This window comes from Anolis carolinensis, chromosome 1 (genome assembly GCF_035594765.1).
Source record: "Anolis carolinensis isolate JA03-04 chromosome 1, rAnoCar3.1.pri, whole genome shotgun sequence".
In the NCBI taxonomy this organism is placed as follows: Eukaryota; Metazoa; Chordata; class Lepidosauria; order Squamata; family Dactyloidae; genus Anolis; species Anolis carolinensis.
The window spans coordinates 335,227,339-335,251,465 of NC_085841.1; positions in this window are offsets into that span (position 1 = coordinate 335,227,339).

Sequence of the window (24,127 nt, forward strand, 5' to 3'; positions counted from 1 at the left end):
CCAAAGTTTGTTGGAGAACATATCTACACCTACACCTTACATCCATTGAACAATGCCTATCACCCAGGATAAGAATGGTGATGCAAACAATATCATAAAGACCAGGGAGTTATGAAGCATGTCTAGGCTATTAAAAATCTTTCGGACCATCCCCTGGAACACTCTTATATCAGTTCTTAAAGATCAGAAATAAAATTGATCAAATGTAAGTTTCCATAGATAAGGCAATCTCAGAGAAGGCAAAGTCAGAGAAGCAGCTATAATTAACATGGCAATTTTGAAGGAATTGAAAAGATCTGCATCTGAGACACCGTCTAAGTGTCTATGGGATAACTATCACCCAGACATCCCAGAAAACTAGGATTTGTGGAAGAAATGTGAAAAGACAGACAGTATTGAGTATCACAGTGTTGATGTACAGTATTGTACATCAAGCAGTAACAATGCCAACTAAATTCATTACACTACTGTATGTGATCCAGGATGATATGAGTGTTGGGCTAGGCCACTGGGAGACTAAGGGCCTCATCATACTATCAGGCAAAGCATCCAGCTTTGCCGCTGAAATGAGGAGCAGCTGGGGTGAATCTGTCACCCCGCCAGCCATCCAATATTGCCCGGGTGGCACAGGAGTGTGCTGGCTCCATTAGAGCATCAAATGACACTTCCGCTTCAGTTGGAGGAGAGGCCTCTGCGTCGTGTGATAGATATGGAAGTTCAAGTGGAAATGTCATATGATGCTTCCACAAGTAAGTATGATAAGGTTCCATGGTTTGAATTTCCACTCAACCATGGAAACCTGATGCATGATCCTGGGTTAGTCACACTTTCAACCCTTGAGCAAATCTTCTTGGCATATATCTTGCCATGAAAACCCCATGATAGGTTCACTTTAGAGTTGTTATAAGTCAAAAATGCCTCAAAGGCATGCAACAACAAGAAAATCATTGTGTATAATGTATGTATTGTTTTGCATTGCAGGTTTTATTATTCTTGTACACAACCTTGAAACCTCCAGATAATCATGGAGTCATTTCTCAAGTTAAGGAACTTTCTGGAATGAACATTTCTTATCTCTCCTCAGCCATTGCCCATAAAGCTACCAGAAATATCATTTCAGAACGTTGGAAGAGCCTTCATGAATTGTGGAGGAAGAGTTGCTGGAGACTACTAAGGAAAGGAAGAATAATTTGAAATCAGTTAAAGATCTTCAGAGTAATGTCGACTACTCACATGGATGAACCAGAAGTGAACCAGCAAATTCTTCTGGTTTTGATCTTAGAAGCAGGAAGAAACTGAAGCTGTCTGATGGTGAAATTCTTCCCTCTGAGAAGTGAATTGTAAAGCTTTGATTGACTTGGCTGGAGACAGAATTTCCTCATTGATTTGAAGAACTGTCAGCCCAGATGTTTTCAACACTGCTGTTTTTCCTATATAAAGGAGCCATAGGTATGCGAAAAGGTGATAGTTATTTTTTTTTAGTGAAATCCAAACAGCAACTTATCAAATATGCGTTTGTTATTCCAATTATATTAGAGACACACATGCTTAAGAAAACTTCAATGAGGTTTTTAATTGGTGTACTTTCTAGGGCATGCTCTGTGTTTGATCATTTTGGATAATACAAATGCAGAAAAAAGAAAAATGAATTGATGGATCACAGAGCGGAAAGATGAAAGCTCTACAGGGCACAGTGCAATATCACCCTGACACAAACATTGCTAATGAGTGCATTTCTATTTGTTATTGATTTTTCTACTTCTACAAAAAAGGAATTTTTCTTTTTTTAAAAAAAGGCTAACATATTTTGATGATTGTTTTTCATTGATAGCAAAGGATGTATTTATTTTTCTGGCAACTACACAGAGTTGCCTGATGTGTTGATGACAAGAAAAATGAGATCATGGTAAATTGGAATCAAGTGACTATGCTTGGAGGAATGAGAATATGTAAGTGGAGGTGAGGAAGGTAAGACAGAAGCATATGGATTTCTGTTCTTGCTGTTGTCATCTTGGCATTTTGTTAGCCGTCATCACATATTCATCTGAACAGATGCTGTTTTTCTTTATCAAGAAAAGGAATCTTCAACTGCCCAGTAATCTGGTTAGTACAGTTGTACACACACTATTATGTGCTTATGGGGTATTTTGGAGAAATGCTCTTCATATAATGGAGAGTGGGGTCATGACCGCCAGGCATGTCTACCCATTGCTTATGCACGCCATAGTCAGGCTCCACTGGTTGCATATTTGGCAAACATTTAGAGGAAAATTAGGATGCACTTCCTCTATAGAATTATTGCAGTTATACATCATTTAAGCTACTGTGGCTCAATGCTATGGAATCATGGGAATTGTCATTTTAGAAAGTTTTTAGCCTTCTTTGTCAATGAGTACTGGTGCTTCACCAAACTACACATCCTATAATTCCATAGCATTGAGCCATGACAGTCAAAATGGTATCAAGCTGAATTAATTTTACAGTGTATGCATTGATGTACAGGCAGTCCCCAAGTCACAGACAAAATAGGTTCTATAGGTTTGTTCTAAAGTTGAATTTGTTTGTAAGTCAGAACAGGTACATTTTAACGTGTAACTCCAGCCACACACACACACACATACACACACACAGGGATAGGGAAGGGTTAACACCTCTGTCATATTTTCTTTGCTGTATGTACCACTGTTAAGCAAATCTTCTCTCACTTTTTGTTCCTGTGATAATTGGATTTTGAAAAAAATGGCTTATTGTGGAAACAAAGATTAGTGAGAAAGCCTTTTCTCATGATAACTCTTTCAGGAGTGAATTTCCCTTCCTAGGGATAGATTTCTCTCACTTCCTATTGTCTCAGCCCTGTTCTTAACTATGAGACATTTGTAAGTCAAATGTTTGAAACTTGGGGACTACCTGTATACCTGTTGAGTTTTCTATCAGTGAGGTGAGCAGCATGAATGGTATGGGAGATGCCTCAAGATTGAGTTGAGCCACTGTGCATGGTCTGCAATGTCTCTCATGCCTTCTCTTAAGATATGAGAAGTTCGTTTGAAATTTTCTAACAGCATTCTTGAACATGCAGAAGTCTTCAGGGATTGGTGGATACAAGCATGGTCAGATGTGGGGTCTAGTGAATACATGAGTAAGGTTGATGTGTGCTTGAAATAAGAAACCTTAAATCACATCTCCCATTTCTGATACCTTCAGAGTTTTCTACACATGTTAATTCTACATGTATAAATAAGGTCAAGACAACACTTTTTGTTGCACATGTGCCTTACCGTTCTTCCAATAGTCGATTCCTCACTTCAATTTCATCCCCACAACTTGTCAGGTATGTTAGGCTGAGAAGTAATGACATCTGCCAGGAGCTGACCTCATGATACAACATTAAAGAATCAGAAACATAGAGTTGGTAGAGACCACAAGGGCCACCCAGCCCAACCCCCAGCTATGGAGGCTGATAGCTATATCCTGATGTTATCAAAGACACCCGCAATTCAGGCATCTTCAGCAGTGATGGGGCTAACATGGGCCTGATCAGTCACGTTTGCTGCTGAGCACAGAAAAAGGGATGCCTGTGTTGGTCCATGTGTATAGTAGCAAACTAGTTCCTTTAGAGGTGCTCTGCTGTCCACACTCTACCCGAATTGGGACTGCTGTAGAGTTTTAGCAAAACTCTAGACCAGTGTTGTTGCATGTTTTCTGGGCTGTATGGCCATGTTCCAGAAGTATTCTTTCCTGACGTTTCACCCACATCTATGGCAGGCATCCTCAGAGGTTGTGAGGTATATGGGAAAACTAAGAAAGGAAGGTTTATATATCTGTGTAAAGTCCAGGGTGGGAGAAGAACTCTTGTCAGTTGGAGGCCAGTGTGAATGTTGTAATTAATCACCTTAATTAACATCGAATAGCTTCATCTCCTGGCTTCTTCCTGCCTGGGAAAATCTTTTGATCAGAGTTGTAAGCTGTCCCTGATTGATTCATGTATGGAATTCCTCTGTTTTTAGAGTGTTGCTCCTTATTTACTGTCCTGATTTTTTATTTCTGCAGAATACTTCTGGAACATGGTCATACATCCGAGAAAACACACAACAACCCAGTGATTCCGGCCAAGAAAGCCTTTGACAACACAAAATTCTAGACCATTCCCCAAGTTTCCTTAAAGTGGGACTAAATTGGTTCATCCCAGTTTACCTCACATCAAGGACTGGAACTTCTTGCACATTGTGTGGACATCCAGGAATGACTCTCAGTTCACTTTGGGGTTTTTTTGGCTTGTGGAGACAAGTCCTAAATTAGCCCAAGCAAAGAAGTATTAGTTTCTCTTTCCTCTACAATAGTTAGTAACTATTATTATTTCAGCCCATATCGCTTTTGCCTCCTTATTATCAAATTTGCTGTATGTTCTTAAACCTGTTTAGTTATGCATAATTCCCAGTTAGTTCTGACCAATATTGTACGTATGTGTGTTCAGGGTGGTATTGGAAAGAAATACTTCCAAAAACTTGCTTTATTTATTCATATCTTGCACCCACTTTGAGTGATGCAATTAAAGAACAGGTGCCAAAGGACTCATTGATTAGAATAGATTTCCTTCCACTCCCGCAGGGTCCTTTCACATATGGATTCATTCTAATATAACCCCCAATGTTTGACAGATGGTATTATATAAACATTTCATATAGACATGGACAAACATTTTTAAGTGTAGTAGCAAGAGAATAAATCACTCAAGAAATGTTTTAGTTCTGAAATAGGCAATTTCCTGCACTTGGGAATGCTCTAGTCACAACTGGGTTCCTTAAGATGTTAGTCAGTTGAGGATGACAAAGAGAAAAGTTGTTTAGAATTACAGGATATTACCCTAGGATTAATGTGGAGGAAAAGTACTCGTACAATGAAACTAATAGCTGGTATTATGAAGGAAGTAACAAAGCAGATATGAGCATGTGGGCATTGAAGATGTACAGCAAAAGTCAAGTGAACAGGGTCTCCTCAAAACGTCTACCATAAGAACAAGATTGGTGCACAGGAAATTAAAAGAAATCAAGCAGTGGCTTATTGGCTGAGATACCAAACCCTGGATATGATTAACATGATAGTAGCAAGTTGAATTCAATACGGATTATGCCAATTGGTATGCTGATTTTCCACCTGCTTAGTGCTGAACTGAATTAATGGTCAGAACTGGGCTAATTATATTTATAAATAATTTTGTTAGATTTTTCACCAAGGCTCCTTTTATATGTGTGGCCAATGGAAAATGAATAAAATTGTGTAATCCTGGCTTATTAGAGGGAACTGTGTCGCTTCAGACAGGAAGTGAAAATTACATGTTGTGCGAATGGGCCCATACGAAGCAGAAAACTACCATAGAAGAAGGAAGGCTCAGTATCACAAAAAGACAAGAGCCTGCAGCAATTTAAGTTTTGAAAAATGAATAACAGCTTTTATTTAATGTTGACAGAGATTTTCTATAATTTGCCTTTCTAAGTTATTTTCATTTAATTTTATTTCAATTTATCCTGCTGTTCTCAAGAAAATAAATCCCTCAAGGCTGTTGACAATAATTTAAAACACATAAATAAATAAAATCATGACTATAACTAATTAACATTAAACTGTTATTTTTTGCTTTCTCCAGTCTGGATGTCCCAGCAGCTTACTGCAGTACGGTTTTCCTTTCCCTTCTTCAGTTCTCTTTGTCCTAATACTCAGGGTCCATGACTAGACTTCCTTCTGCCCCCGGTCCCTAGTAGCCCTCAAAGGGAGTTTCATCATTTTGCTCAGGTGACCAAGATGTAACTTGAGTCCATTTCTCTGTCTTGTTTTAGTATCATGGCCTCAAAGGAGTAAGCCTGAGGAAATGTCCCTTCACTTTAAAAAAAATGACTCAACAAATATGCTTTCTCCTGAAGACCAACAAGGATTCTTTATTTTAGAAAACTCCCTAGAAAAAAAGATATGCACTTCATGCTTAATGCAGGCATGGGATCTCAGTAAATATGGTCCATTTATACTACAATTAAATTGGGTATGCCCTTCAAGTTAAAAGCATAATGTCTAGCAAAGGAAGGACATGGTGGTGCAAGTGACATATTTATAACCCCCCTAATCTTAGATAGTTAATCTTACTCTGGTCAATCTTCTTTTAGGTGAATAGATATACATAAATTGGTAGATAAATGAATCCTTCCCATAAATTTTCCTGTATGATAACTTTTTCTGGGAAAATGGTTAATGGCATATATCTTGATTATATCCTTTTTCTTTTGTTTGTTAGGAATCTATCATCTATCTATCTATCTATCTATCTATCTATCTATCTATCTATCTATCTATCTGGGATAGTGGTTCTCAACCTGTGGGTCCCCAGATGTTTTGTCCTTCAACTAGTAAACTGGCTGGGATTTCTGGGAGTTGTAGGCCACCTGGGGACCCACAGGTTGAGAACCACTGATCTGAGAATTGTGTGTCCTGCCAGGTTCTGTTGACACGCAATTCTCAACATTGTCCCCTACTGGCCAAGGGGCTAATGGAAGAGGCAACCAATAACAGCTGGAAGAGCTACAAACATTGTCTTCCCTACAAACGTAAGTGAAAACTGAGTTTGTCACATGCATGAAGCAGTGTGATTCATTCTACAAGTTCATGATGGAACTGCTATTTCTACTTGTGTAGTTGTTTGCCTCCAAGTTGTTTCTGTCTTAGGATGACTCTAAGTCAAGCCTATCATTTTTTTCAGGATTTGTTCAGAGGTGGTTTGTCTTTACCTCCCTCTAAGTCAGAGAGAGTGTGACTTGCCCAATGTCATCCAGTGGGCTTCCATAGCTAAACAGAAATTTGTACCTGATCTCTATAACTGTAGTTCAATGCTGCCTCTGGGCACATGCATATCAGACCCAAAAGAGAGAACAGCTCCTCTCTCCTCTTTTCCTTCAAAAGCAAATTGCCATCTATTTGGTTTCTGATCTATTGTTTTATTATTGTTTGGCTTAAAGAGGTAAAAAAAGAAAAGCAACACAGCCCAGGCTTTAAAAATAAACGTGACAGCTCATTCCAAGCCAGAGACAGCCTGCTTGCATAATTACAAAATAAATCTGTATTTGCAATCTTCAGACATCTGTGAGGATTTTTTTTCTGCAGAAATCTGAAGCTCAGCACAACCCTTTGCTTGTTGATACTTCTTGAGAACATTAATTGTCTCCAATCATTGTAGGAGCATCTGTTTCACGTTTTGACAAGAGCACTTACTTCCTCCTCTTTTCCTTTCCACACCTTCCCCCTCCCCTGCTTCTTATTCCTCTTCTAAAGATAATGAATAAATTACAGGGGGAAGACAAATGTGCTGATCATCAAGATGAAACACAAATGAACTGGAAGTGGTGGTGTTTCTGTGCAAAGCTGCAAATTGCTTTCCTTTCTTCTGCAGAAGAACAGGGAAACTTGGGCTCTAAACATATCCCTATGCATGGAAATTAACATTCAACTTCTATTTTTTTTCTCAAAAAGCTTTGATTTTGATCTTTTCCCACATTTCACATATGTGTCAGATTCACATATTTAACTCGCTGTATTAAGATCACAATGTGGTCTTTCACTCCTTTCAACTCATTTCTTATGCTTTAACTGGCAACACTATAAAAATCTTTTAAAAGTATGTTTCCCTTCATGTCTTGATATATTCCTATTCCCTACCCATGACCTTAACTCTTCCAGTGTTACCACCTGCAGCTACCTGAAGGTCTTTTGTGGTCTTAAACAATCCCCCCTGCCATCCTTTTCTGTTCTTGAAAAACATAGAACCATTCACCTTTTAATATCACTTTTCAAGTTCTGCTTGTTGGGGTTAGGGGAAAAATACAGCAAACCAGTATAGCTAAAGAAGAGTGGCTACCTGCTTGATCTTATGCCCTGCTGTGATATATAAACCTTGAAAAATATGGATAATGTCTTTCATGATTTAAGCCTTCATCGAGGAAAGACTGATAATAGGATTTCTTTTTTCTTTAATTAAAGTTAATAATCATACCTGAAAGAGCAGATAGACTATCCTTCTTTTTTGTTGCTTCTTCAATACAGGTTTTAATCTGTTCAGAATTAGCTGAACAGCCTTAATCCTCTTTGTTCTAAAGATCATTTCTCAAAGGAATGGATTAGCAGATGTTTAGGAGGAGCTGGGGAGTCTGAATACGAAAATATTCTCCCATTCACTGATGTCTACTGAGTTATAGTAGTTTAGAAACATTCTCCTCTCTTGCATTTTTTTGACTTTCAACATAATACAGGGATTCAGGGATGAGGCGAACCTCTGAAGACCAGATACTGTGAATATAGAAAGCTTGTTTATATTAGGGCTTACTTAACTTTTTCACTTGCAACCCTTTTCAGCCTGAGAATATTTTACACGTAGAATAAATACAAAAATCAAATATTTAGTGATAACAAGTCAGCATTTGCAAGGTTTGCTAAGCAGGCTAATTTTCCTTTTTAATGAAGTACAGCTGAAGCATCTTCTGCAGAGTCAACTGTGAACAGGGCACAACAGAAAACTTTGACTGTTGCTAATTTTTTTGGGACCCCAACATTGAGTATTGTAATGGGATGTAAGAAGCAAGGGTCCCCTTAGCTCAATGTTGAGATCTTGATTTTTTTTCTGAATGTCACTTAGTGGCTGTTTTAGACATTTAATGAATCTGTTGTGCAGTGTTTTTACAGTGGACTCTGCAGAAGATGCTTCAGTTGTTCTTCATAAAAAGGAAAAAATAAGTTTGTTTGTGAAGCCTTTAAAATGCTGATTTGTTATCAGTATATTTTATATATCTATATACACAGGGTCAGGTACAAATTTCTCAGGCCAAAGGGCATTCTGAATGGAAGAGTGTATGAACCCTGGTTTAGATGACAATTGATCTCTCTAGTATTGTTGGCATAATGTAGCAGGAGCAGGAGCATACTTTCAACTCTTCATGAATAGTCTTGGTTAATTCATTACTGTCCAAGTGTCTATCTTTCTCAGCTGCTTTAAAAATTCTCTGAAGATGCCAGCCACAGGTGCAGGTGAAATGTCAGGAGAAAATGCTGCCATTACATGTCCATACAGCCCGGAAACCACACAACACTCCACTGCTTTTAAAATGTCTCAGTTTCTCTCTCTTTCTTCCACTTCCCTGATTTTCACAATCATACTATTTGCTGTAATCCACATTCAAATTCCTAAAATAATTGACTTTCACTTCACTCAGCAGATTGCAGGAAGGAGTGCACTAGTGCCCTTTCTAGTATAATCGGCATTGAAGTGATGCTCCTATGCCATCAACTCCACTGGACTGGCCATGTTGTCTGAATGCCTGATCTCAGTCTCCCAAAGCAATTACTATACTCCCAACTCAAGAACAGAAAATGGAATTTTGGTGGACAGGAAAAAGAGATTTAAAGATTGGCTTAAAGCTATACCTTAAAAATGTGGCATAGACACTGAGAACTGGGAAGCCCTAGCTCTTAAATGGTCTAGCTGGAGGTCAGATATGACCAGTAGTGTTGTAGAATTTTAAGAGGCACGAATGGAGAGTGAAAGGGAGAAATGTGCCAAGAGGAAGGCATGTCAAGCCAATCCTGATCGGGACTTCCTTCCACCTGGAGACCAATGTCCTCACTGTGGAGGAACATGCGGGACAAGAATAGGGCTCCACAGTCACCTACGGATCCACCACCAGGACACTACACCTGGAAGACAATCATATAAGGACAATGAGGGATCACCTAAGTAATCAGGTAAAAGCAAACTGCTGCAGCCTTTTCTAGTTTTGGAACATAACATCCTGTGCAGTCTATCTCCAAATTGTTTCTTAATTTTCAAATCTTTAAGATTTGTTCTCTCTACTCCCTCTTCTTTTGATATTGTAATCCTCTGTATGTGTCTGAACTATACAGGGACACAGGAAAGAAACTGTAACTTGTTGAAGTCAAACATTGGGAAAGATTTTAATGTAGCCTCCATTTTAATTTTTTTTAAGTTTCATTTACAACTACATTACAATCATATGTATCTGTACTGAAACAGATCCCAATGAATTTAGTAAATGAGTATTGGATTGTAGCCTGAGACAGGCAAAACTGCATATAATTCTAATTAATTGCATTCCCTTTTTCTCCTGAATTTAAAAACGTTACACATTAATTTTCACTATCCCACTTTTATTCTAAGAATAATCTGCAAGGTGCTATAATGTGCATTGGGTAGAGGGGGTAGTTATGAATACAATATTTATGTAGTGGACCCTGGAGTAAAGTAGAAAGTAGGGATATATGAATATTTCTATTTTGGGTCCAGGGCAGTCTTTGACTTTGGCAACAATAGCAGCTGAAATCTTGTGTGACTACAAATGGACTGAAAAACTCCACCTGCACATTTCTATATTCTTTCCTGATGGCAGATGTCAAGCTTGAGGGGTGCTGGTGTTTTGGCCATTTCCTTGCTGGAAAAAGTTGACTTGGGCAACCAAGAAGTGATCTTTTTCAGCTGCAATCGCAGCTGCGAGGGCATGTCTTGGTCATCTAAGGCAACTTCTTCCCCTTCCATGCCTGCAAACAATTGTAAGAATTCCCTAGCACTTGAAAAGTGCTAGGGAAAGAAAGTTTTGGATGGTTTCAAAGGAAATACTGAATCGGTTTTTCTACAGCAGTCATAATAAGAGGTATGTAATTGCATCGCTGGGTCTGTATCCTCCATGGGAAGGAGGGAACGCCCTCACTTGTATGGCATCATCAACAAACTGATAGCCTCTCAAGTGGAAAGGTCTTTATTTAAGTTCAACACATTCTCAGCACATGTCTTAATAAGTATCTTCCGGACGCAGGTCTTACTGAAATGGTTGCTGGAAGAAAAGTGCAGCTCCTTGGTACATCCTTCTCACTGAGAGCAGGGTTTGTGTTCAGTCATCTCCAAGTCTCTCTCTCTGAGTCCTCAACTCTCTCAAAGGACCTTCACTGTCACACAACCCAGAAAGTCTTAATCCACTGGATATTCTTGAATTTCCTTGAGACTGTCAACATCCCAAAGGAGATACCTGCAGCACATCTTCTGTCATGCAGCTTTTCCCTTGTAGCCCTTCTCTAGAGTTTGCTGGTACTTTTTATTTATTTATTATGTCTCCTTGCTAGACCCCTTTGTAATGGCTTTAAATGTCCCTTCCAGGATCGATGAAACTAGGAGAAGATGGGGTGATGGTGACAGGGGACAGAAAAATGGCAGAACTACTTAATGCCTTTTTTGCCTCGGTCTTCTCACAAAAAGAAAGCCATCTTCAACCTCAGCAATGTGGAATGGGCAAAAGGTTAGGGGAAAGCCAACCCCAAATAGGGAAAAAGTTGTCCAGGAACACCTGGCCACTCTAATTATTATTATTATTATTATTATTATTATTATTATTATTATTATTAATAATAATAATAATAATAATAATAATAATAATAATAATAATAAAACTTTATTTATACCCCACCACCATCTCCCCACGGGGACTCGTTGTGGCTTACATGGGGCAATGGCCCAAACAACATAAGGACAAAATATAAACAACATAGTAGAAATCACAATATAAAAAAGATAAAACAATAATATATCAATTAAAACAACAATACAGGATAAAAAAATTACATTTAAAACACATAAATGGTAAGACCGTGATAAATACAGGATAGATTATTAAAAACCCTCTAGGGCTGATTAATTAATGACTGTATCTCCAAAGGCTCTAAATGAATTCAAGTCCCCAGGGCCAGATCAACTACATTCAAGAGTATTGAAGGAACAAGCAGAAGTTATTTCAGAACCACTAGCAATCATATTTGAGAGTTCTTGGAGAACGGGAGAAGTCCCAGCAGATTGGAGAAGGGCAAATGTGGTCCCTATCTTCAAGAAGGGAAAAAAGGACAACCCAAACAATTACCGTCCAGTCAGCCTCACGTTGGTACCAGATCATTAAGGAAGTGGTCTGTGAACAATTAGAAACAAATGCGGTCATCGCTAATAGTCAACATGGATTTACCAAAAACAAGTCATGCCAAACTAATCTGATCTTTTTTTCCGATAGAGTTACAAGCTGGGTTGATACAGGGAACGCTGTGGATTTCAGTAAGGCCTTCGACAAAGTCCCCCATGAACTTCTGGCAAACAAACTAGTAAAATGCGGGCTAGACAAAACTACAGTAAGGTGGATCTGTAATTGGCTAAGTGAACAAACCCAAAAGGTGCTCAAAAGGTGGAAAGAAGTCATGAGGCTCCGTCCTGGGCTTGGTTCTGTTCAACATCTTTATTAATAACTTAGACAAAGGGTTAGAAGGCACAATCATCACGTTTGCAGATGACACCAAACTGGAAGGGATAGCTAACACTCCAGAAGACAGGAGCAGAATTCAAAATGATCTTAACAGACTAGAGAGATGGGCCGAAACTAACAAAATCAAGTTCAACAGGGACAAATGCAAGATACTTCACTTTGGCAGAAAAAATGGAATGCAAAGATACAGAATGGAGGACAGCTGGCTCAACAGAAGTATGTGTGAAAAAGACCTTGGAGTCCTTGTGGACAAGTTAAACATGATCCAACAATGTGATGCGGCAGCTAAAAAAGCCAATGGGATTTTGGCTTGCATAAATAGGGGTATAGCATCTATCTATTTATTTATTTATTTATTTATTATTTACAGTATTCTGCCCTTCTCACCCCGAAGGGGACTCAGGACGAATTACAATGAACATTCAATGCCATCAGACAAACAACATACAGTATTGGGTTGTTGTATGTTTTCCGGGCTGTATGGCCATGCTCCAGAAGTATTCTCTCCTGACGTTTTGCCCACATCTATGGCAGGCATCCTCAGAGGTTGTGAGGTCTCTTCCAACTCTATTATTCTATGATTCTGTAATTCTATTATTCTATGATTCCATGAATTGATTTAAATGATAGGCTAGTTCAATTTCGAGGGCATGTTTTATCAGTGACCTTCTAGTTCAGTGGTTCTCAACCTGTGGGTCCCCAGGTGTTTTGGCTACAATTCCCAGAAATCCCAGCCAATTTACCAGCTATTAGGATTTCTCGAAGTTAAAGGCCAAAACATCTGGGGACCCACAGGTTGAGAACCAGTGTTGTAGTCATTGTGTTTCTCTAAACAAGTTTTCAGATATCTTAATTCTCTAGCCTCTGTACTTGGGAAATTGGGGGCCCTTCGAAATAGCTATTTAATCTAGAGTAAACAGGTGGGATTAAAAATCAAGGAGAGTCCAACCACACGGAGCTATGAGTCCCAGGAAATGGTTTCATGGCATCCAGAAATGTTTGGTTAATACGGATTGAAGGGAACTGCAAAAGGTCCTGTGGAACATCTGCCATAAGTTTTCATTTACTTATTTTCCCAAATGATTGTACAGGATGCTCTGAATAAGCATTTTCCCATAGTTGTAGTGCTAACACAGATATAATAAAGTGCACATAAGCAGATTTTCTGTCTCTCCTCACAGTCAGTCCTGGTGCCTCCAGGTTTGCCCTCATGAACCCTGTTTGTCTTTGGGGTCACTTACCCCACACATGCTGCTACCCACTGTGTAATTTCAAGCTCTTTTTCCATTCAGTAATACACAAGAAATGAGAACAAAGGAATGGTTGGAGGTGTTCTCATGGGAATTGTTTTCCTCCTGTGATTCCATTTAGCAACCTGTGTGTCTGTGTCTCCATCTGTTTACATCCCTTCATCAGCTGTTTCAGGATTTTAAAATGAGAATAAGCATTGGAGCAGCCTACACCAGTGAACCCAAAAAACCTCATTTTGGGGGGAGAGTGCTGAGATATACAGTGAATATCAGATTTTATGCAACCCTTTGTATTATGTTGTTTTTAATGCTATCATGCAATCAAGCGGACATTATAGGTGTACATTTTGTAGCCAACCCTCTTTTTATCCCACTTTCTATTGATTTTTCAGGCCTATTTAGATGGACCCTGTATTTTTCTAGCCAAATGACGCCTCCATCATTGATTCCATTCTCATGCAAATAACTCCCCCACTATCCATGAAGGAAAGAGAATGACTGTATCTGATTTTCAGGATCTCCTTTCCACAGGACCCACAACACCCATCTCTTTGTATCTGTGCAGGATTTTATTTTAGAATAATCTCTATGTTTTTTTTTTACCAGTTTCATGGCACTGGTCCAAAAAGAACATAGGGAATTTAAATGTCTCTTTTCTCCTTTTGAATTCTGTTAAAATGTAAATGTAGTTCTTGCACAAAAATACTTGCACATATTCATCTGTACCATGGTAGCCTTGTTTCCCCCAGAAAAGCCCAGTAGGAGTGTAGACCTCTGCAATTTTTCCAGTTCTTCCACAATATAAAAAAGTTATTTGCAGTTTCATGTAAACAACAACAACAACTTTTTAAAGCACACAGCAAAAAAATGCTGTGCCTATTTATATGCACTTTGATAGGCACAATCCCCTCCTACGGAGTTACTAAGCCTGCCAAATCAAAGAAAACAAAAGTTATAGCTTCAATTCTTTCTTTTGATAGGTTTATGGCAGTTAGTGGGAAGCCTGAACTTTAAATCTCTGAATCATTCTCAGTTAAAACATAGGCTCCAAACTATTCTGCACAAAAGTTGGTTGCTTTTTAAAAGGCTAAACTGAGGTCTAAGGGGGAGACATATGCATCACGAATGCATATTTTAATACATGTTTAGGCAGGTATTATCTCTCAGAATATATAATTGACACTCTGCTTGAAACTGCACCAGAACATTCAGAGATGTTTCATAAAATATATCTTGTTGATTGTGGTGGAGCATACTAAGCTCCAGTTGGCTTTCTAGTACAAGAGGCATGGGGGCCATATACCATCTGTGGAGCATTTTGAGCCAATTTTCTTTTAAGTCCATAGCATAGGTAAACCTCAGTTTACCTAGAAAATGCTATGGACTTAAAAGAAAATTGGCTCAAAATGCTCCACAGATGGTATATGACCCCCAAGAAATTAGGATTAATGTACAAAAACACCAATAATAGATGCTGGAAATGTAAAGATAAAGAAGGAACATATTACCATATGTGGTGGCCTTGTGATAAAACAAAAGAATTTTGGAAAATGATACACAAAGAAAGTCAAAAAAAATACTGGAAACAGAGTATTCAATGAATCCAGAAATTTACCTATTAGGAATATTTGAAAAGGAACTCTTCAAAGATCCCAATATAGAAAAATCAATTATATACTTCACAAAGGCAGCAAGAATGGTGTGGAAATTAGATAATATACCGACCAAGGAAATATGGCTAAATAAAATTATGGAGATAAAGGATATGGTCAGATTAACATTTTTGCTAAAGAAAAACAGTGACAGAGGGTTAAAAATGACCGATTGGTCACCACTTGAGAAATATTTTAAAATAAACTACCAAATCTAAATGAAGAAATAAAGATACAGAAGTACATGTCAAAAGGGAAAGAAAGACCAAGTTCAAAAGAAAATGCATAAAACATGGAACGTATCCGAAAGGAAGAAGAACGGAAGCCAAACTCCCCCCTTGTACCCCCCTTGTTTTCTTTACCCTTCCCCATTTCCCCTCCCTCCTTTACCCATCCCTTTTTTCTTTTCTCTCTCTTTTCTCTTCCCCCTCCTTTCCCTCCTATCCCCCTTTCCCTCCCTTACCATCATTCCTTTCCCACTATTCCACATTTTTAGTAATAGTATGTAAAACTCTTAATAAAAATTATTCTAAAAAATTAAAAGAGGCATAAGACAAAGAACCTTTTATATAGAAATTCAAAAAGATTGAAATCGACAAGCATCCACACAAAACCAAGCATGAGAAAGCTATCTGCCATAGTTTCTGAGGGCTGTTCCTTGGCAAAGATGTGCCTAAGTTTTGTACTTGCTCAAGTTATATCAGACAAATCGAACAACAAATATCAAAAACTATATTTTTGTCATATGTAATTTATTCAAGCGTTATTCCCAAGAGCCATATTCTAGACACTGAGTTGGGAATGGCTAGTTCACGCATGAGTATCTGTGGCCCTCAGAATTTTGTGAGACTGATTTCCCATCAGCCCTTTCCAGCATAGGCAATAGTGAGGAATGCTAGTGATAAGAGGAAGGAAACAACTAGAAATCCAGAACTGGCCACCCATGGTCCAGATCAGTGGTTCTCAGTCTGGCATCCCCAGATGTTTTTGGCTTTCAGCTCCCAGAAATCCTAACAGCTGGTAAACTGGACTAGATTCAAGCAGGTACTTTGTCATGCAGAAATACTAGGAGGTAATAACAACAACAACAACAACAACAACAACAACAACAACAACAACAACAACAACAACTTTATTTTTATACCCCACCTCTATCTCCCCAAAGGGGATTCAGGGTGGCTTACATGGGGCCAAGCCTGAATAAAAACAATAATAATATAAAACACAACAATAGACAAGAGAAATGCACAATTATAAAAATTTAAACATTAGCCAATAAAAACAAATGACAAGAACTAATAAAAACATGGATTAAAATGGAGAGGTTGTAAAAGTAGACTGGGTAAGGTGCACCATATAAATATTGTAAACATGAGGTGACTGATAAAGTGCTGCAAATTCTTGGAAGTGCAAATTGGGATGGGAGTAGACCCTGTGTCTATATCAAGTTGACAAAGGTAAAAAGGTAAAAAGGAGGTATGCCATCTATTTTTTAAAAATGTCAGTTTTTGTCTTAATTTTTTTTAAAAGTCATGTGTACTGCAAATGGGTTAATATGACATAGTTACATTATGATCAGAGAGGAAAAACAATTGGTAAATTATTTAAAGACTCTAGACCAGGCATGACATAATGTGAACTCTGAAAAATAGTGCATTTCTGCTATGTATTTAAAAACATTTATGTACAGGCTCCTTTTTAACATATGCCTTCATTTCTTTCAAATCTAAAAATACAGAGAAATGAGCCACAGCCATTCCTTATTTATTTAGTTTTGAATTTTAATGAGATAGAATGCCATAGGTTCATGCATTTTTAAAATGGCACAAATGAATCTTATTAATCCAATTCATAGTCCTGAGATAACTCTGGTAGGAGGTACATGCTAAATAACATTTAATTTAAGGCTCAATCTTATGGATCACAGCTCCAGGGAATGACCGTATATACTCATGTATATGTTAGTCAAACTCATGTATAAGTTGCAGGCAGGTTTCGTGGGAAAATTATGAATTTTGGTATGACCCATAGATATGTCAAGGGGCAGGGGGCCAACAGCTTGTGACCACCACTGCCTTTTCCCCATCCAGGTATTCAAACAAGCCAGAAATGTTGCCTGGGCAAAAAGAGTGTTTCTTTTAGATTTTTTTAGGATGAAAACACCTCTTGCCTTTCATGACTTTCCTCAAAATAGAGAATGATTCCCTTTTTTGATAAAAGTTAATGTAAAGTTTGCCGTATGGATACATTGATCCAGGAATTTTGGGTTTATTTTTTAATAAGATTTCAAGACTAATACATGAGAATATAAATAAATCTTTTGCACCCGCATCATGGTAGCCCTTATCATTTGTGGTGGTAGTCGAAACAAACGATTACCAGTGGTGCACTAGTAAACTTTGAGGTCTAGGCACTTATTATGCTACTCAATACTGTTTTGCTATCAAGGAGAGTTGAAATATGCAGATGATTATGTGATCTGTTTTCTAAGCAAAACACAAAAACACTTATTTTTTACTGATTGACAGTGGAAGATATTGCTTTGGAGAGGGTTGGACTAGCCTTCTTTGGAGGTCTTTAAATAGAAGTTAAGTGGACAGGAGTACTTTAGCTGTGTATGCCTGCATGGCAGATAGTTGGACTAGATAGCATGTTCAGCACCTCTCAACTCTGTGATTATATCAGTCTACCTTTATCAGTTTTTATCTCCAACAGGAGTGAGTGCTTAGGAAAATTAATGAGCCCTTATTGTCTATTCAAGGCTGAAAGCAAATATGTTGCATCATAACAATGGTAAACTACACAAGCAGAAAGGGCTGAATCCTATTGTTAGCCCCAACTAGTATATCAATTGAACCCATGAGATTTTCCATTCAACAGTTCTCCTCCCAGTTTGTGTGTGTGTGTGTGTGTGTGTGTGTGTGTGTGTGAGAGAGAGAGAGAGAGAGAGAGAGAGAGAAGAGCAACTTGAGAAACTGCAAGTCATTTCTAGTGTGAGAGAATTGGCCGTCTGCAAGGATGTTGTCCAGGGGACGCCCAGATGTTTTTGATGTTTTACCATCCTTGTGAGAGGCTTTTCTCATCCCACAGAGGGATAAGTAAATAAAATTATCTATATTGTTTCTAGGAATAATCTGGCTACTATAAGCACTAGGGGTAAATTTGAATCCTTGCAAACCGCCTTCTCCCTGTTTCAGAAGACACCCTCCCAGAATCCCAGAATGGCTTCCGCCCCTCGAGAGGAACAGTGGACATGATCTTCACTGCATGACAACTCCAAGAAAAATGCAGGGAACAAAACCAACCCCTGTACATGGCATTCATTGACCTTGCAAAGGCATTCGACACAGTGAATCGCAGCGCTCTCTGGACCATCCTCCAAAAAATTGGGTGCCCTGACAAATTTGTGAACATCCTGAGGCTCCTCCATGATGATATGATGGCAACAGTCTTGGACAGCAACGGCTCCCAAAGTGACCGATTTAAGGTGGAATCAGGTGTCAAACAGGGAGGGATGTGTTATTGCCCCCACCTTATTTTGCATCTTCATCGCTATTAGGCTTGCTCAAATAATTCGATTTCCCCGTTACCCGTTATTAATTCGTTATTTTCGTTTGTTTTGAAGCAATATACGGCCTTGATTGTCCACACGTCTGGATATCGCGGTTTCGAATCGCGAGAGGCTGTTTTTTCTTATTTCGTCGTTTTTTTCGTTAGGAAAAAAAAGCTTTTGCAAATCACCCAAACTCCCACCATTCAGGCCCTTTCCTTTTGCCCCTCAGCAAAAGGGGCGTCACGGGCTCAGCCAATGGGAGGGGGCGAGGGGGAAGGAGGCCGAGGAGGAGGAGGAAGGAGGAGGGGGGAAATGGCCGCCGCCGCCTCACCTCAGCTCAGGCCTGGTGTCTCTCTGTGAGGCGGGAAGGCGGCGGATGGAGCCGGGAATGGAGAGACCGAGAGAGACAGAGACACGCAGAGATGGAGGCTGGCGCGGGGCCCGGCGGTGAGGAGGAAGAGGCCCGGGATGCGAGGGGGTGTGGGCCAGGCCCGTCCTCGGCTGCTCCCGGGGAGGGAGGGAGGGAGGACTACGACTCCCAGGGGCCCAGATTCGCACCCTCCCTCCCCCCAATACAGGTCTCCATATGACGCTACATGAACTTGAATGGATACTGTGGTTGTGTTGTCGAAAGCTTTCATGGCCGGGATCACACTGTTGTGGTATGTATTCCGGGCTCTATGGCCATGTGCCAGAAGCATTCTCTCCTGACGTTTCACCCACATCTGTGGCAGACATACTCAGAGGTTTTGACGTCTGTGCGAAGCTAGGCAAGTGGGATTTATATCTGCAGAAGGTCCAGGGTGGGAGAAAGAACTCTTGTCTGTGGGAGGCAAGTGTGAATGTTGCAATTGGTCACCTTGATTAGCATTGAATAGCCTTGCAGCTTCAAAGCCTGCTGCTTCCTACCTGGGGGAATCCTTTGTTGGGAGGTATTAGCTGGCCCTGATTGTTTCCTGTCTGGAATTCCCATTTTCTGGGTGTTGTTCTTTTACTGTCCTGATTTTAGCTTTTCTGTAGCTAAAAATGCATATAAAATTGATTCTATAGGGAGGATAAATGATTGGATTTCAACTCCTACAGCTTAGCTTTCTCTGCCAATAATGGTACCATACCAAACTAAAGCTCCCAAGATTCTGTAGCAGTGAGCCATCTTGGATATTGTAAGGGATTTTTTTATATTATTATTATTATTATTATTATTATTATTAGACCTTGCTCCCAGGAAGGTGCCTTCGCTGTGGCTCCCAACTTATCTTACCTTTCCACATATTCTCCACATTGTGTGTATGTGTATGTATATTATATATACATGAGCCCCGATGGTGAAGTGTGTTAAAGCACTGAGCTGCTGAACTTGCAGACCGAAAGGTCCCAGGTTCAAATCCCGGGAGCAGAGTGAGTGCCCGCTGTTAGCTCCAGCTTCTGCCAACCTAGCAGCTTGAAAACATGCCAATGTGAGTAGATCAATAGGTACCGCTCTGGCGGGAAGGTAATGGCACTCCATGTAGTCATGCCGGCCACATGACCTTGGAGGTGTCTATGGACAACACTGGCTCTTGGGCTTAGAAATGGAGATGAGCACCAACCCCCAGAGTCAGACATGACTGAACTTAACGTCAAGGGATACCTTTACCTTTACCTATACACACACACACACACACACACACACACACACACACATATGCAGGGACTATATATATATACACAGTATATATCACACACACACCAATTTAACAAAGTTTCAGCCACAAAAACAAAGTTTCTGAAGTAGAACAATGACTTTCACAGTAAAGACAACCCAATTTAACAGGAAATAACTTTCAAACCAGGAACAGATTTCTGCAATTATTAAAAAATGGTTTATTATAAAAGCTATGAAAATTCGCCAAAAATCAGAGGATAAGGGAAATGTTCCAAATTTTGGTGAGCTATCAGTGTTAAATGTGTTCTACCACTGTACCAAGTTTGAAGAAGATCACTCAAAAAATGAGGGTGGGAGAGTCCTGTAAATTCCTCTCCCTCTGTGCTGTTTTTGGGAATTGCGCATGCGCGTCCGCCATTAACGAATTAATTTAGAAAATAACGAATTTTCATTAATTTCGAATTTTTTGGGGGGCAAAATTCGGAAATACCTTCAGAAACGAAACGCTGCCCCCCTCTAGTTTTGAAACGAGTTTAGAATCAAATTTTTCGTGGATCGATCAAGCCTAATTGCTATGATACTTCACCTTGTTGATGGGAAGCTTCCCACCGGAGTGGAAATCATCTATCGGACAGATGGCAAGCTATTTAACCTCAGCAGACTGAGATCCAAAACCAAGGTCACCACAACATCTGTTATAGAACTCCAATATGCTGATGACAACGTAGTCTGTGCGCATTCAGAAGAAGACCTACAAGCCACTCTAAACATCTTCGCAGAAGCATACGAGAAGCTCGGCCTCTCATTGAACATCGAGAAAACCAAAGTGCTCTTCCGACAGGCATCAGCTAATCCCTCTGCAAAGCCAGGAATACAGCTTAACGTTGTAACATTAGAAAACGTTGACCATTTCCGCTACCTTGGCAGCCACCTCTCCACTAAAGTCAAGATCGACACCGAAATACAACACCGCCTGAGCTCTGCGAGTGTAGCATTTTTCCGTATGAAGCAGAGAGTGTTTGATGACCGGGACATCCGTAGAGAGACCAAGGTGCTTGTTTATAAAGCCATTGTCCTCCCAACCCTGTTCTACGCCTGCGAAACGTGGACTGTGTACAGACGTCACACCAAACTCCTGGAGCATTTCCATCAGCGTTGCCTCAGGAAAATCCAGCAAATCTCTTGGGAAGACAGGTGGACAAATGTCAGCGTGCTTGAGGAAGCAAAGACCACCAGCATTGAAGCGATGCTCCTACACCATCAACTCCGCTGGACTAGCCACGTTGTCCGAATGCCCGATCACCGGCTCCCAAAGCAGTTACTCTACTCCGAACTCAAGAATGGGAAATGGAATGTTGGTGGGCAGGAAAAGAGATTTAAAGATTGGCTCAAAGCCAACCTTAAAAACTGTGGCATAGACACTGAGAACTGGGAAGCCCTGGCCCTTGAGCGCTCTAATTGGAGGTCAGCTGTGACCAGCAGTGCTGCAGAGTTCGAAGAGGCACAAACGGAGGGCTTAAGGGAGAAACGTGCCAAGAGGAAGGAGCGTCAAGCTAACCCCGACCGGGACCGCCTTCCACCTGGAAACCAATGTCCTCACTGCGGGAGAATATGCGGGTCAAGAATCGGTCTCTTCAGCCACCTAAGAACACACACCCAAGATGGAAGACAGTCGTCCTCGAGCTACGAGGGATCGCCTAAGTAAGTAAGTAAGTAAGTAAGTAAATTTGAAAGGATCAGTTGAGGAAATGGTGGTGATGGTGACAGGTGTGGATAGAAAGAATATTCAGCATTATTTGTTTCCAAACATTGAGGAAATCTAGTTTGGACGAATAACACAATGGTGAAAATGTTGGTTTTTGCCTAAGCAGGGTCTGCCCTGGTTAGTACCTGGATGGGAGAGCAGCAATGAATTCCAGTTGCTGTAGGCTGTATTTCAGAGAAAGGAACTGGCATAACCACCTCAGAGTGTTTTTCACCTTAGAAAACTCTATGGAATTCTCACAGGTTCTTACAGGAGGGCTTGCTCTCCGTTCCACCATGGTCTGGGACACTTGTGGGAGAGTCTTCTTGGTGACTGCTCCCAGACTCTCAAGCTCCCTGCCACTGCCTCGAGAGTGCTCTCCTTCCATCATCAGGTAAAGACCTTTTTATGTAGGCAGGCTTTGGGCCATAAACTGATTGTTGCAGAAAGGGTTGTAGATGTTTTTAATGGGTAAGTGGGTGTGCTGTAATTCCCTATCCCCTTGTATTACCTACCTACCTACCCACATGCACACACACACACACACACACACTTTCTAAAAATTCACTCCTATTTTATTCTGATATTTTATTTAATTATTTTATCATTATTATGATTACTGCTATGATAGAGTTTAGTTTTATGTTTTGGATGCATTTTCACTGAATGCTAATTTGGGCCCCTACACTGAGAGAAAGTGGGGATATGAGTAAAATATGATGATATAATGAATATATAAGGCAATGCCAAAGGCTAGTCTAGATGGCCACCTTGGTGAAATGAAGTGCAGGAAAAAGAAGGCGAGAATAGATGGGGCTCTTCAGTCCATAGAGCCATTGGAATGTCAGTGTCTATCTGTTTGTCTTCCTTGTCCTGTTCGTCCTCCTAGTGAGATTTTTGCCCTGGAGAAGGAAACACTGATAGAGGGAGGAGAAAAGAGAGCCGGTCCAACAATGAGGCGAATTAAGCGGTTGCTTCGGGCGCAAAACATACGGGGGCGTAGTCGAGACTGCTTTTTCTGTTGATTTGTTGTAAAACATGATGTTTTGGTGCTTAATTTGTAAAATCTTTATGTAATTTGATGTTTAATAGGCTTTTCCTTCATCTCTCCTTATTATCCAACATTTTCACTTATCCAACACTTTTATTTTTCAGTGATGGTTTTTTTTTTGGGGGGGGGGCACCAAAATTCTGTTCACCTACACTTGAAAAATACCTAGGGCCGGTTCAGTAGGAATTATATTAAGTAGGAAGAGAGATCAGCCATCAAACAACCCAAATAAAGCCCAAACTCTCCTTAAGGGATTTTGATCTGGTTATTCCTTGATGGGACCTGACTTATTTGGTGGGCAAGCAAAGGAAAAAGGAAAAACAAGTAAAAAGTGTTCATTATGATCAGTGAAAGAATTTCAAGGTACCTTGTACATACTTGAATTCAAATGCAGCTGTGCATGACATTGCATGATATTGTGGGGGGGGGGGAGAATTAGATTGCACACGTCACCTGCTTAAGACAAAGAAGCAAGATATGTTTATCACCACTACACTTTGTTTATAAGTTCTGCAGCTTGTAGAGCTCCATCCTTTTTCTCTCCATACATTTGGTACTACATATTTCATTCGTTCCAGCCAACAGGGTGGAAATGACGAAGTTCCAATTCAAAATATCTGGAAGCTGTAAAGTTGCATATGGCTGTGCAAATCTCTGCATATGCCCAGGCATACCCTGCCATTGAACAGTGGTCCCTAATTGCTCCAATGTCAGTGGGATGGTGAATCTACTTTGGAATTTAGTCCAAATATGAAAGAAGACATTCAAGGTACCAACATTATTCAGAATCACGAGTTCAGCACCACAGGCAGATCCTTTTCAGCCTAAAACCTAGAGCACCCTTAGGTCCCTTCTGCACAGCTGAATAAAACCCCTTCCACACAGCTGAATTTT